At 39.8% G+C, this 14,918-nt stretch overlaps 1 protein-coding gene across 1 annotated transcript in view; it reads left to right on the top strand.

Annotated features, from left to right (window-relative positions):
- Positions 1–12,173: 12,173 nt before the first annotated feature.
- Positions 12,174–14,918, top strand: part of SH3TC1 (SH3 domain and tetratricopeptide repeats 1) — a 45,487-nt gene continuing 42,742 nt past the window's right edge. Inside the window, exon 1 of the mRNA XM_044418520.1 lies at positions 12,174–12,249. The gene's annotated coding sequence lies outside the window, so the exon portion shown is untranslated. The remainder of the gene's footprint in view (positions 12,250–14,918) is intronic.

The following is a 14,918-nucleotide window of genomic DNA, read 5'->3' as shown; positions in this document are numbered from 1 at the left end:
GTTTGTCCAACATGTTAACATCTCAAGCTTCCTTCCCACTTATAAATAACTAAGTCTAGGGTCCATATGTTCTGCTACCAGGACATATGTAACAGGATCCAAGATATATACACTGATTTTCCTGACTCTGATAGCAGATGCACAGCAATATTTTACTCCATTTGAGGTTTCCAGCATGTTACAGTCTATTATTTGGCTATATCCCTCAGTTTGCTCCTGTAAAATGGGTTTCTGATGAAGCCTACAACTGAGCTGGCAACAAATTATTGCAGTGTGCTGTGCTTCTGGGTAGAGCTGCAAATAGCCATTCCACCCTTCCACAACCACAGCTTTCCTCACCTCTAATAACCAACCAGTATAACAATCCATAACTACTGGACATTCTCAATCCTCGTTAGGTTATTCTGAGGGTTCCCTCCTACAGTGCTTTACAGTCCTAGGTTTTGGGACTCTGAATGGGCAGAACAACTTCAGCATAAAGTTCATTTCCCCTTCCCCATTTCCCATCCTACTTTTCAAAAGCATCTCAAATGCTTGCATATTTTTGTAACATTTTGACTAGACTAATGTGACCACTAACAGGAAATCTGGAATTTTCTTTAAGGTCAATATGTCTACCTTTATTTTGTTTTAATATATATCAGTACATTTTGGGGAAGAGTCTTAAAATTATATATAGTAAATATTTGTTTTAACTAAGCAGTTCATACAGTTATTATAATTAATACAATCAACTCATACAAAGTATAATTGTAAAACTATAGATAAGGGAATGCTTTAAATGACCTGAATTTCAGAATTTGTTTTTAAAAGTGATGAATTTTTCCTGACCTTTTGTAGCTTTCATTTTTCAGATACAGGCCCCAACGATCCTACTTCTCTTCTTTCTGCAACATCAAAGGCCCTTCTTGTTGAAACTTACCCATACTGTCTAAGTAAGACATGGAACTCAGCTGAGGCCCCTCATGCCTTGGGAAGGCCAGACTCCTCCTTCCAGTCTCTACTTTCTTCCTGAAGAGTAAAAAGCATTAAAAGAGTCATATGCCTGATGAGAGTCTAATACCTACACCGTTCCTCAGTCTACTTCTGTGCTGTTAAGCAGCAGTTGTGAGGCCCCCAGTGTAAAAGGGCTGCTTCCACAGGGAAACTATTTTTTCTTTCTCTTTCAAGGGACCTGAGGTAACATTCTTTTCCTCTCCATTTTATCTTCACAACAACAACCCTGTGAGGTAGGTTAGACTCAGAATTCAGGACTGGCCCAGAGTCACCAAGTGAACCTCATAACTGAGTAGGAACTAGAATTTGGATTTCCTGAGTTGCACTCCAACACTTTAACCATTATGTCACACTGGAAATCTATCTTTGGGAGTGCTCTCTACAAGGGTTCCAGCTAGGAGGGATCTTGGCTTAATGGGCTTAGTGTTGAAACCAGGGCTTGCATTCAGCATATCTGTTCTTTGCACTACTGGTCTTTCTGACAGAGCAGGTTTCCTGCCAGCTGATTGGGGGCACGAGGGAAAGACATCAGCAAAGAAGCCTTCTACATACTGCAGTAATACAATAGGAAATGATAGCATGACTTATTTCTCGTATTCCATAGAATTCTTACTGATGGGCATCATGTCTCATTTGCATCCTTGTTATCCTGGGATGGCATCAAGCACTGGAGTGCAACTGTTGCCTTTCAATCAATCAGGCATGTTTGGTGACAAGCTTAGCAAGACTTCATATGCAGATTGGCACATATGCCTCTGAATCACTGTCTGCATCATATTTCCTCACTTCTCTCACCAAAGATTAGGTACCATTACATTTGGCTGAACAGGCTTGGCAATAGCCTGTTGACAGTCTGCAGTCTGAAACACTCTGCACCCCTGTGGGTGTTACCATGCTGGTCACCCAGCATCTACTAAATTCAGTGTGTTAAAATTCTGCAATCCTATGCATGTTTAGACAAAACATGCATTTTTCTCTTACTCCAAGAGAAAATGCATAGGATTGCTCCCATAGAGAACAACAGTTTATTCAGAACTGTGAACATGAGTGGTCTAACCTTGATATACTGTTCTGAAGTATACCATATGCTAGAAATAGCCAGCTTTCATGTTCAGTCTGAAGACAATAGGGGGAAAACATTCATTCTAGACCAGGAAATTAACTGTCATGAGTTATTAATGATGGCCCTCTAAAGGAATATTCATTTGATAAGCTTTATTTCTTCTGCCAAACCTCAAGTGTGATCCCATGAGCAATGTAAGGCACTCATTGACCATACGTTTGTGGATGTCACCTCCCTACCTTTAAAAAAAAAATCATGTTCACTAGTTTTTGTTTTGGATTATTAGTGGGTAGTTTACTACTTGTTTTAACTAGTTTATCTGGTTTTATTAATTGCTTGGTTGTACCTCTGAGATCTGTATAACTAATTATTTCAATTATAATATTTTATACAATTTTTGCTGTAGTCTGATATTTTTATGCAGGGTATATTAAGAGAGTTTTTGCACTGAGTTACAATTAGTTAAAAAATGAAATAGTACTGAATGTCTCAAACTGTTCACAGTTGCTGCTTAAAGGAAAACTGTCCCACTGCTTTTCTCTTGAGCTTCCTTTGAAACAGGAACTCTCCTTGCCCTCCCAACAGAGAGAGAGCAAGAAAAAAAATAACCCACTATATCTCTGTGTCAGATTCCTATTAAAGTGACAGGTATGGGGCAAGTAAAAACACAGGGAACCCACATCTCTACTCCCTATATCATCCTTGGACATAACTGTGGAAAGGAGGCACCTGGCCTGCTGCGACATATCCTAAAGCTATAGTAAAACTAGTATCCTTTCCCTCTTTGAAGTCAACAGGCACCAATATTGGTTACATGTAATAAATAGTATTGTTAAGAACACCCCATTCTCTGAGCCATAAGAACACTGGGTATGCACCATTTCTTTTGGAATGAGGCAACTGAAAGGATATTGCTCCTTTCTAATATTTGTCTTAACTTGCAACTGTATAGGTTGAGCTTACGTGGAGATTCACAGTTCCACAGCCCAACAGGCACCTCTAAATTTTACAGAGCCCAATTAGTTATTTAATCCTTGGCCTGACCTTTTTTAGTCTCCAGCTACTGTTTCCTGTTCTTTGCATTGACACAGTGGGCTGACATCATCCCCAAAGAAAAGGCTGATAGGGAAGGTGGAAGAAGGAAAACATGACCCCTCCTAGGAGTGTCTGTCTATTTCCTTAGCTTTTGTTAAAGCAAATCAGGTTGTCATGGGCAATTCAACAGAACATGCCTGGCAAGATGATATGCCTGGGTAAAATCTGCCTGGCACTTTCAGGCCCACCATCTCTTAGAATCAAGAACCACCAACTTAGAAGGAACAGAAAACACTGGCTGGGTTTGCAAGACATGATAATTTGTAAGCCACAGTGGGCTAGCATTTGCATGAACTCAGACCACTGTCATCCAAGTGTCTTATTATGGGTTTATAAGCCACCATAATCAATGATCTGTAGTTGTATTGGATCCAAAATGAGTTGCTACCTTAACCAAACCCGGGCAACAAATCCAATCTTTTTGTTTGATCTATCCTTTTCTTGCCTCCCTCAGGTCTCTGTTTCTGCTTGGTCTGCATCTCACTTCTATCACTCCTCTCAACTCAGGGGCACTTTCCTTAATTGGAATTTTCCCTCAGCAAAAAGCACCTGCATCTTGTTCCCTGTAATGGATTTCTTTTACAAGCCTTTCACTCAGAGATGCTGTCTCTTGTGTACCCAGAGGAGGGGGATTTACATCTCAGTCCTTTTTGTATCCTGGTGTGTGTATGCCCAAAACACAGAGGAAGGGTTTCTTTTAAAGGGTTTATTCTTGAGAATAACCAGCTACCAACAAATCATTCCAGATGGTGCACACCTGAGTAGTCCTCAGACAGTGATCATTAAAGGGTTACACATACCACAGTTAACACTTTCAGATAGGTTACAGAAGCAAAAAGTTATAACATTGTGATCTTTCTGGCCTGCATACCAAAGAAGATGCTCCAAAGAAGATGTGGGGGAGGTGGAGGCTGGACTGGGCTGGTGTGAGTTGCCCTTCACTTGAGCTGCTGTAATCTGTCAATTGCCAACTAGCTTCCTCTGGATTAGTGCCTGATCACTGTCAGCAACATTGCAAGGATACACACATCCTGATTTCTAGAAAAGAGGGTTTTTCTCAGGCCTGGTTATGTGTCAATGATTGCATTATTTAACTAGTGAAAGTTGTGCTATTGATTTGTGTGTCAAAGTCATGGACATTTTGGAGAGCTTTCATTCATAGGGTTGCCATAAGTTGGAGAGAACTTGATGGCGTGCAACAACTGGTTTGCTTGAAGTTGGTATGTATGCAGAATATCAGCAACCTGGAAACTGGGCAATATACTCTATAGTGGAGCAAAGGAACTTAAGTGAAGGTATGCAGTAGGATAGATTGAGTGAAAGATCTGAAGTAATTGGCTTACATCAGAAGTTACTGCAGCATATGAGGTGCTAGCGGAGGGCACAAGGTAGGCCCTTTAAAATTGGTTCTCCTGGTCATCTTATTGGGGGAAGGCTCCTATTACTGGCTTTCTGACTACTAATTTCCTTTGTTTCCTTGCTTGTGAGTGTCTCTGTTTTCTCCTTATTGTAAATTTTTGTGAAATATTCAGTTCTGTGTAATATGAACAAAGTGTTAAGTTGATGTTTTATTTTATAATTAACCTAAAATGCATTTTAATAGCAGGGACTTGTACAACAGTATTTACTTGCAGGATGATACTCTACATTGACCATGTGGTGTGAGTATGTTTTGTCACAGTATTTCATGTTTTTTCTCCTCCTCCTCCTATTTTTTCTTCTTATAAAAAAGCTTATATAGTGCTAGTTAGTGCAGTTTACAAAGCCATTGTATACTATAGAGATTTCTCCTCCTAGTATTGTGTGAGGGGTAAAATGCCACCTTGAATAACTATACAAGAAAGGATATAAATCTTCTAATACATTTGCTACATGTGTGTGATTAAATTCAGAAAAGTACCAACTGTCTTTTTCTTTTACCAGAGATTATTCTAGTTTAGTTAATTGGTACAGAACTGGGAGTAACCATGAGTAACTGAATAACCATGCAGTGATTTTTTTAAAAATCCTGAAGGACTTTTGCAAACAGAATACCTTTTCTTACATTGCATCTGTCTACAATATGTGAATCTCTTGACTTTTACCTAGGGCACTACAACTGAATGCTCACTTGTCTAAGAGTGCTTCATGGATCATACTAAACATCATATTCATCCATTTGTTTGTATGCTGCCATTTCCCCACAAGATTGTGCCTAAAGTGGCTCATGACATATAAAATAAAGAACAAAATATTAAAATAATGGAATAATGGAAACAATTACAGTTAATCATTGTGTCAAAAGGTAAATCAGTTGTGCCATGCAGGATTGAATAAAATAATGCAATAAACTGAACTAATCTTAACATTTAGAAGAAATCAGGGAGAGAAAAGAGCTTAATACAAAATCAAAAATAAACTCTATAGGTGGCCAAATAGGTTTCCATTCCACAAAAGCCACATGAGGTTTTCTACAATCCAGGTGTACATACTGATTGGCCGCCACACCTCTCAGGTGTGGCACCTTCTCAGCTCACAGCTGAGTCTCCTTTCTCATCTGTTTCCTATCTCAAAATTCAGACTCCAGATTCTCACATTTATTTATCAATTTATTTCATTCTTGTCACTTTCCAACAAGCACTTCCTCCAGCACGACTCCAGATACTTTCCCCACCACCACCACCACCACATGTGTATCCTGAATCTCTCTATAATGCCCCATGCATTGAATGCTTTATCTGTGGCAGTTCATGTCAGAATAATAGTGTTAATCTTTAAAAGTGACACATTCTTCCCTGTTGAAAAATAGATCAATGTGGCTTCCCTCTAAACATTTTACCCTATGCTAAGCTAAATGCTTAGAGGAAAGTACAATACATACTGGATTGCAACACACAGCACCTGTAGATGCTCAGAGAAGGTTAAAGAGAAAGAGCCATGAGGGCATAATCCTATACATGCATAGAAAGAAAAAAGCCCCAAATGCCCAGTTGGAGAATGCTGAGAGTTGTAGGACGGTTTCTATCTATGCATAGGATTGCACCTTAAAGGGAGTCTAGTGAGAATTCCACTCTGAAAGATCCGAAGACATCAGGTTGCCTATTCCTGTTTCTCCTCTTGCTTTGTGCAGCAGGACAGACATGTAATACCAACTTGTAGATTTCTTCTAGAGACAGACATTGGGGTGACTTGTCTTCATTGAAGGAGTGATACAACTCTCCCACGTAATAGCTATCTGGTGTTTGATTACTTTAATATTTTGTTTAATACCTTTGGTAAGATTTTGTGTATAATAGAGAATAAGTGTCTGCTCATCAGTGCCATGGTGACAAGGTTCTGAAACTTAGCATACCTAAGGGACATTTTAATTTAAATGAATGTGTTTAATTACTTAAAATGAATTCTACAGATTCTGCATCTGAAATGTCAAGAGACCTTGGGTTACATCTTATTCAACAAAAATTCTTGTTTTTGTGTCTATTGGATGCCACTACATCCTTTTAATAAGGCTCTGTACAAGTTGGCTTTATGCAATGTCATTAATCCTGTGGTTTTTGCAACCATTTGTGCATGCTTTTTAGGTGAAGGGAAGACTAATATTATCTGTGAATGGTGGCATGAAACCCTGGTGCATGTGTGCAATTTTGGTATACCATAGCATCACCTAATGGTTGCATTAAGAAAGTCCAAGCAAACACACACACACACACACACACTCAAATTTTATCCCTATAGGGAATAAGAGTCTCAGTAAAGTGGCAGGTTAAAAGCCCTAAAACTCTAACTGGAGAGTCCAAAAGAATCACAGACTGAGTCAAAGCCACCATCTGGGACCTTGAACCTCTATTGACCTATTCAGGACCTTGAACCATATACCTCAAAAGACAGACTACTGGGAAAAGAGGAAAAGTCCCAGTAGACAGCCTTGTAGGAAATAAAGTTGCTGGTTCTTAATTCTATTCTAGAAATGACAGCTATAATTAAAACCACCCACAAATTTATTTTAAGGATGCTCTTCCTTCCATAAGAATTTGAAAGATCCCAAGATGATAATAACCAGGTAAGTAGGGCTCAGCCTTTGAAAAAAACTAGGTAGGATGGATCTACCTTGAAACCTGCTCCTGGAAGACTTTTTCTCTTCCCAAGTGCTTCCTCACCCCAGTCTTTACACAACAACAATTTCCTTTAAGTAAGAGGTCTAATTAAACTCTGTGGGTTCCATAGGCACAGATATTGCTTGGAAAAGGATAGCAAATCCTAAATCAGAGAGTATATTTGTAAATCTAAATTTGTTTTCCTCAAACTAGAAGTCAAGACAAGCAGCAGTAAAAGTACACTTCATGATGGATTTTAGTCCACAGGATGGGGGAGAAATTCATGAGGGGGAGTAATTTTCCTTACATCTTATGACTGGGTTTGCACAACAAAACACCCTATCTTGGGTGGGAAATCACAGTACTGTGCAAAGCCAGACTGCTTCCCAGCATATACATATACATATGTATATGTTCCTGTGAGGAAAAAAGGATTGCCTTGTCAAAAAGTCTATTTTAAATTATAATAGGTATTATAATATCTATGTTAAAGGTAAAAGGAGTCCTTTAACAGCTGGTTGACATTTTCCCACCTTACTGAGCATCTAGAGTCTCAAGGAAAGTGTGAAAAAGATGCAGAACTGTGAAAAGAGTCAGTCCGCCTGAAGAAAGTAGAAGTTCTCACCATGAATAGGGTGATCTATCCACCACCCCTTTTCATGAGCAAAGATCATTATGGATTTGCCTTCCCTTGACAACTTGCTTTTTGCCAGCTTTTGGGAAAAGCAGAATAAAAAAATTAACAGCCTCCTTTCAGCCTTGCTGGACCATGTGCCATTATAGGTCCCTGCTATACTTCACAGACATCCCCCAGCTGAGGCTGCCCAGTTCAGAACCACAAAAGCGCATACTCATGTAAGCTAATTACATTTGTGCATATTCAGGGTGCCAAAACATGGTAAGCCAGTGACAGTCCCTCCAAGTGCTTGGGCGCTTCAGAGGGGCTCTCAGACTATGAAAAGTGATCTCTGAAAAGGTAAATGGGGGAAAGAAGATAGTGAAAAAAGGCTTGTGATCTCAGGAAAGAAAAGTCTCTTCCAGTATTAGCTGGGGGACTGATTGGAGAGAGGGGCAAATAGCCCACAGTGAGTATGATCATCTGTCAGGTGCACCATGATTGTTTCCTGGACAATGCTGTTTCACCCTGCATAGCTTAGTAGACTGGTGTGGCATGAAAACTGTATCCTTAAGTTAAAATGTCCGGGGACATAATGGGTCTGAATTGGCTTAAATGACAGTATTCAGATAGCTACTCAGACCTATCAAGGGCACCCTTAGCTTATTGCTGGGAAAGCCAGAGGACTTATGGTACAGGAGACAAGGTACTGGAGAGTGACTGCTGGCAGCCTTGCATCAAGACACGGGACCTTCTGTCCACAGCACCAAGAAAGTTAAAGTCTTTCTCGATTTTATTGTGTGTTGGATTTCAGGCTTCTAGCTTGCCTTAGGATTGTGAAAACTAATATTTTTTAATCTTCCCTTTCCTCTAAGCAGTGTAGGGCAACTTCCATGACTCCCATTTGATCATTATAACAGCTGCATGATCAGACTCATAGTGAGCTTCACAGATTTGAGGGGGTTTTATCTAGATCTACCTACTTCATTCCAGTGGTCTAAAGACCTAACCAGATTGCTATATTTAAACAGATTGCTTGAGAAAATCCTCAGTGCATTCAGCTGAGTATGCAGCCATGGTAAAGCAGGAAGCTGTGATAGCCCTGATGAAAACAATAAAAGGAAATGTTGTGATTTCCTTCTGTAGGTAATGCATGCCTCAGCTTCCCTTAAAAAGAGGCTTAAAAATATCAGGCTATCCAAAAGAGAATGGGGGAGCTGACAGAGTGTTTTGTGCATCTGTTTAAAGAACCAAAAGATGGCCAAATCTAAAAGACTGAGGAGTATCATTGAATACCAATGTTTGATCTAACAGTAATATATACGGTAAAAACACATCTAATTTTTATTTACACAGGTAATTATAGGCCACCTATAACTGCCAAGGCCTTCCTAATATGGGGTTTTGATTTATTTATTTGATTAATGTAATTTCTAAACTATGCCCAATAGCCGAAGCCCTCTGGGTGATTTACAACAGCACAACTTTGTTTCTAGTTGGAGGACTCTTTATACTGGGTACATCCAGACAAGGCTTCTATTTTGCCACTTCCCTGTCTCATGCAAGGAATCTGAGTGAGGGCAGGTGACATTTTCCATTAGCATCCTCTTCCCCTGGTTGGGTTGGATCCAGATAATGCCTATTGCAATCAATGGAAGTTAACTCATTCCTAACTTTTTACACTGATTTCAGTGGAATGAACTGCAAATAAGTTAGGATGAATTCTTAAGCACATAAGAAAGGCCAACTGAATATTGGAGACTTACTTCTGAGAAAGCATATATAGGATTGCACTGTATGAGTTGAATCCAGTCCATGGTATTTTTAGACTACTTCCTTTAGTAGCATTTAATGAGATAATGGTAAGATTCTAGCTAGGAAAGGTCAACATCAATTTTACATGTGGCAAAACAGGACAGTGCTTCTTAATGCTTTTCCCCACTGTTCCCCAAGACAAGCACAACTCAGCCTGATGACCCAAAACCTGGAATGAGATGTTCATTTCTCTTCCATTTTTCCTCCCTGTATTTCAAATAAGATCTTTAGTAACTGGTGGATAGAGTCCAGAAAAGAACATTTTTGCTAGTTTTTCTTATTCGAAAGCAAATTGTTGTTATGCTCTCTGGACTTCCCTGAGCAGAGACACATCAGGGGATTTCATATGTAATTTCCTTTAGATTACAGTATTGCAATTTATAATGTCTGTAATAGGAATACTTATTCAGTTTCGGCCTCCTTTTACTTTAGGGGCTTGCTTAAGGAATAAGAGCAGATGATCTAAGGCAGCCTGAGAAATGTAAGTTTGAGGAAATTGTCAGCTGTTAGAAAAAGATGGCTCGCCCATGAGTACTAGTCAGGGCTGCTGCTTATCCTCAAGGTTGCTTTTTCTTACCGTGGAACCAGTGAGTGGAGAAGTTTTCTAGACTAGACTGCTAATTTTCTGCTTTCTAATTTCCAATTTGGCTGCTTTTCATTTCATCACAGAATTGAGCTCCAAGTATTATATGAACATTTCCTTTTTTGCTTTTCTACTACATAACCTCTAGGTGGCACCATGGTGTTGCAAAATAGTGTAATTACACAAGTAGAAAAGGCATTTTCTTTTACTTTTAGAAATAATGAAGCATTTTCCTGATCTAAAAAAAGCAAAATGCCTTCTTCCGTATTTGCCCTCCTGCCCCCCTGAGATCGGCAGCAGAGGCCCTCCTCCAGGAACCCTCTGTGAAAGACATTAGGAGGCAAAGTACCCGGAGGAGGGCTTTCTCTGCGGTGGCACCCTGCCCATGGAATGCGCTCCCCAGAGAGGTCTGCCTGGCGCTGTCGTTATTTGTTTTTCGGTGCCAGGCTAAGACCTTTTTATTCCAACAATATTTTAATAACGTTTAATATTAGCTATATATGTTTTAATCTGTAGCCAGGGTGGATCTGGAATTTATTTGTATTATGTTTTATATTATTATTATTATTATTTATTTATGTAAGCTGTCCTGAGGCTTTGCGAAAGGACGGCATATAAATATTCTAAATAATTTTTAAAAAAAAACTCATAGGAAGTGCTGGTTAAACAACAGAAGTGAAATGTGGAAAGGATACACTATCATCTAATGAACTGTGAATAGTACAAGTGTATAATAAAAGCCTTGTATGGAGTGATCTGACAAAATAAGAACATCCATGTTACAGAATCTGGGAATGTATTACTTAAACTTAGTATACAGATGCGAGTATTTGTGGAATGTTGCTTTGGCTTGAAATGGAAAAACAAAGAATATTTCTCATGGTGTTACTAATAAAATGTATCATGCGCCACTAAACTTGTATCTGTGGCATGGGGAAATGGGGAATGTAGATAGACCTTAATTTGAAGGAATGTGGCATCAAGAATGATAACAGTAGAATTAAAAGATTTTAAAACTAAAGCAAAACATCAGTTGGTGTTTTAGGACTCCTAGAATATTTCAGATTTACACAACAGGCAATGATGTTTGTTGCAGATATTCTGCCACACTCACTGACTTTTTGCTCTTTTCTGTGTGCAACCTATGATTGTCTCATTCTTGAAAATTCTGCTGAAATGAAGAAAGTAGGAGTTATTACAGAAATGACTGGAAATAATACAACACTTTGTGTATAAGGATGCTTTTTTTTCTTTTTTGAGGGGGTGTTGTATTGTGTAGTACAGGAATTGAGAATGTAATTTGATGGAAAGAGCAGCTGATAAACAATTTTGCAGAATTGCTTAGGTGCCTTTCTGAATTGCACGGTTAGATGATTATGGGAGTTGTTGTAATTGCTTGATTGTATTAAAATGTAAATGTTTTTAATTGAAACCGGAAACAATGTAGTTTTATCTATCTACTGGGACTCAGACCAAGCATTTATTTTCAATCTTAGGGATCAGTTATAGGATATAAGAAGATAAGAAAGTACTCCAAAGGAGTACATTATCTCACCTTTGGCTAAGTCCAAAGTCCCCACATTCCATGGTCTGGAGGAAGGGGTTGCATGAACTGTTGCCATTTCTAGGAATGCTTCAGAACCAGCAGTTGTTTTGCTGGAATCAACTGAGCCATGAGACAAAGGCTAAACACAAGACCAGCCCTTTATAACACAGTGCTTATGAAATTAAAAGCAATAACAGATAAAATGGAAGTTCAGGGAAGTCAATGGGCCGATAGCAGCAAGATTCATTTTAAAAGAAGGTTGTAAGACTAACAATGCTTGTTAATGGTCAACTTGCTGTGTTAGCTAAAATGTCCTGATTAGTTGGGAGCCAACAGGAAAAGAAGGTGGTGGGGTAGGGGAACACAAACAGGAAGAGATGTTTCAGAACCCTTTTGAGACCAGAAGAGTAATATGCACTTTGTTGCTGGAGTGAACATTGGAAACCAGCAAGGCTGAGAAAGGTAGGTATATTCTCATGCTTTTGCTTTTACAATTTGCTTTAATTATGTGGCTCTTGATATTATGACATGCGCTGGGCAACTAAAATGCCTTTTTGCAGCATGACTGGTTTCAAGAAAAGTGAAAATAAGGGAATCATTCTGTAAAAAAGTAGCTGTGGTGTTGGGAGGAAAGATTGCAAATTTATGAAAAGCTTAATGTGCCCATTATAATACAGAAAGTTGCCTAAATTCCCCACAACTACTGCCATTTATGGAATATTAAATGTTAGTAAGTCCTATGTCTTCTCATCATTCTCTCTGGCTCTCTGTTGCATAAGAGCTGGTGTAGTGGAGAGATAGTCAGAATGAGCTGCACTGCATATATCAAGTTTGCAAATGGGGTCTTCTGGTGATGTGCAAGAGATGGTGGGTAGCTGTTGGAATGGAGAATGGTGGCAGCAAGAGACTCTTAACTGTTTCCTCTGTAACCCCTTCACAAGAAGGTAAGAAGGGCTGTGCTAGATCATACCAAGGATCTAGTCCAGCATTTTGGTTTCATAGTGGCCAACCACATGGCCATGGGAAGCCCATGAATAAGACATGAGCGCAGCAGAAACCCTCTGCTTGTGTTCCTCTGCAGCTGCCATGGAGAGCCATACTGCCTGAGATATTAATGGTAATATATGGCCTTTATGACTACTAGCCATTGACAATCTATCCTTTACAAATTTGTCTAATCCCCATTTAAAGCTGTCTAAGTTGGTGGCCAACTTCTTGTGCCAGTTTTCCCCAGTTAATGTTTTAACACCTGCGTTAGAGGAAAAAAAAGGCTAGCGAAAGTGCTGTATTAGAAAAATGGCGGTGGAAAAATGGGGAAGACTGCCAGGGCCCTTCTCTTCTGACTCTCCAGCAGTGAGTTTTACATATCAGCACTGAATTGTTCCTATGGACGAGGGCCATCTCTTTCTTGCCCTGTGTATCTTGACAGCAGCTTAATAGCTTTAGAACCATGTGTTGGATGTGGAATTGGGAGAGTGGGGTAGGGTGGATTGTAAGAGGGAACAGAACTTTGATTTCATATGGATCTTCAAGAAACCTCTTGCTCCTTTCATCTGATTTAGATTACCGTTTTATGAAGTCCTTATGATTTAATGGCCTCTGCTGATGTTCTTGTTCTGTACATATGCAATCTTGAGCAGCTGAAATATCTATTTACAGTTTGGGAGCTGTATTTTGTAACTGTATACAGTGTCATAGCATAATGTATCTTCACATTATATACCGTTTTCTAATTGGTTGTTTTCACGTGATATGCCTGATAATAACATCTCTTCCATTTTGGAAAGGAAACAGGTAGATGGAGATTTGCCAGGTTGCTCTAAGTGTTGCTGCATCCTCTCTGTCTTTATCATTACCACCTGCCCCCCTCCAAGGAACATATTTGGATTCAGAACATTCAGCTTATATGAGAATAAGTTGTTGTTGTTGTTAGTTGCGAAGTCGTGTCCAACCCATCACAACCCCATGGACAACATTCCTCCAGGCCTTCCTGTCCTCCACTATCCCCTGGAGTCCACTCAAGCTCACACCAACTGCTTCAGTGACTCCATCTAACCACCTCATTCTCTGCCATCCCCTTCTTCTTTTGCCATCTATTGTTCCCAGCATTAGACTCTTCTCCAGGGAGTCCTTCCTTCTCATTAGGTGGCCAAAGAATTTGAGTTTCATCTTCAGGATCTGGCCCTCTAAAGAGCAGTCAGGGTTGATCTCCTCTAGGACTGAGCGGTTTGATCGCCTTGCTGTCCAAGGAACTCGCAGGAGTCTCCTCCAGCACCACAATTCCAAGGCCTCAATTCTTCGGCACTCAGCCTTCCTTATGGTCCAGCTTTCACAACCATACATTGCAACTGGGAAAACCATAGCCTTGACTATACACACTTTCTTTGGCAGGGTGATGTCTCTGCTTTTTAGTATGCTCTCTAGATTTGCCATAGCTTTCTTCCCAAGGAGCAAGCGTCTTTTAATTACTTGGCTGCAGTCCCCATCTGCGGTGATCTTGGAGCCCAGGAAAATAAAATCTGTCACTACCTCCATTTCTTCCCCATCTATTTGCCAGGAAGTGAGAGGACTGGATGCCATAATCTTGGTTTTCTTAATGCTGAGTTTCAAGCCAACTTTTGCACTCTCCTCCTTCACCTGCATCAAGTGCCTGTTTAGTTCCTCTTCACTTTCTGCCATTAGAGTGGTATCATCTGCATATCTGAGGTTGTTGCTATTTCTCCCTGCAATCTTAATTCCAACTGGTGATTTATCTAGCCCTGCCTTTCTCATGATGGGCTCTGCATTTAAGTTAAATAGGCAGGGTGACAGTATAAAGCCTTGCCGAACTCCTTTCTCAATTTTGAACCAATCAGTGGTTCCCTGCCCAGTTCTCACTGTTGCTTCTTGACCCACATATAGGTTTCTTAAGAGACAAATAAGATGGTCAGGTACTCCCATCCCTTTAAGAACTTGCCACAATTGGTTGTGATCCGCACAATCAAAGGCTTTAGCATAGTCAATGAAGCAGAAGTAGATGTTTTTCTGGAACTCCCTAGCTTTCTCCATGATTCAGCATATGTTGGCAATTTGATCTCTAGTTCCTCTCCCTCTTCGAAATCCTGCCTGTACGTCTGTTAGTTCTCAGTCCA

The sequence above is a fragment of the Varanus komodoensis genome, unplaced genomic scaffold (assembly GCF_004798865.1).
Source record: "Varanus komodoensis strain SLA01 unplaced genomic scaffold, ASM479886v1 scaffold9, whole genome shotgun sequence".
Lineage (NCBI taxonomy): Eukaryota > Metazoa > Chordata > Lepidosauria > Squamata > Varanidae > Varanus > Varanus komodoensis.
This window is presented reverse-complemented; position numbering and strand designations above follow the sequence as displayed.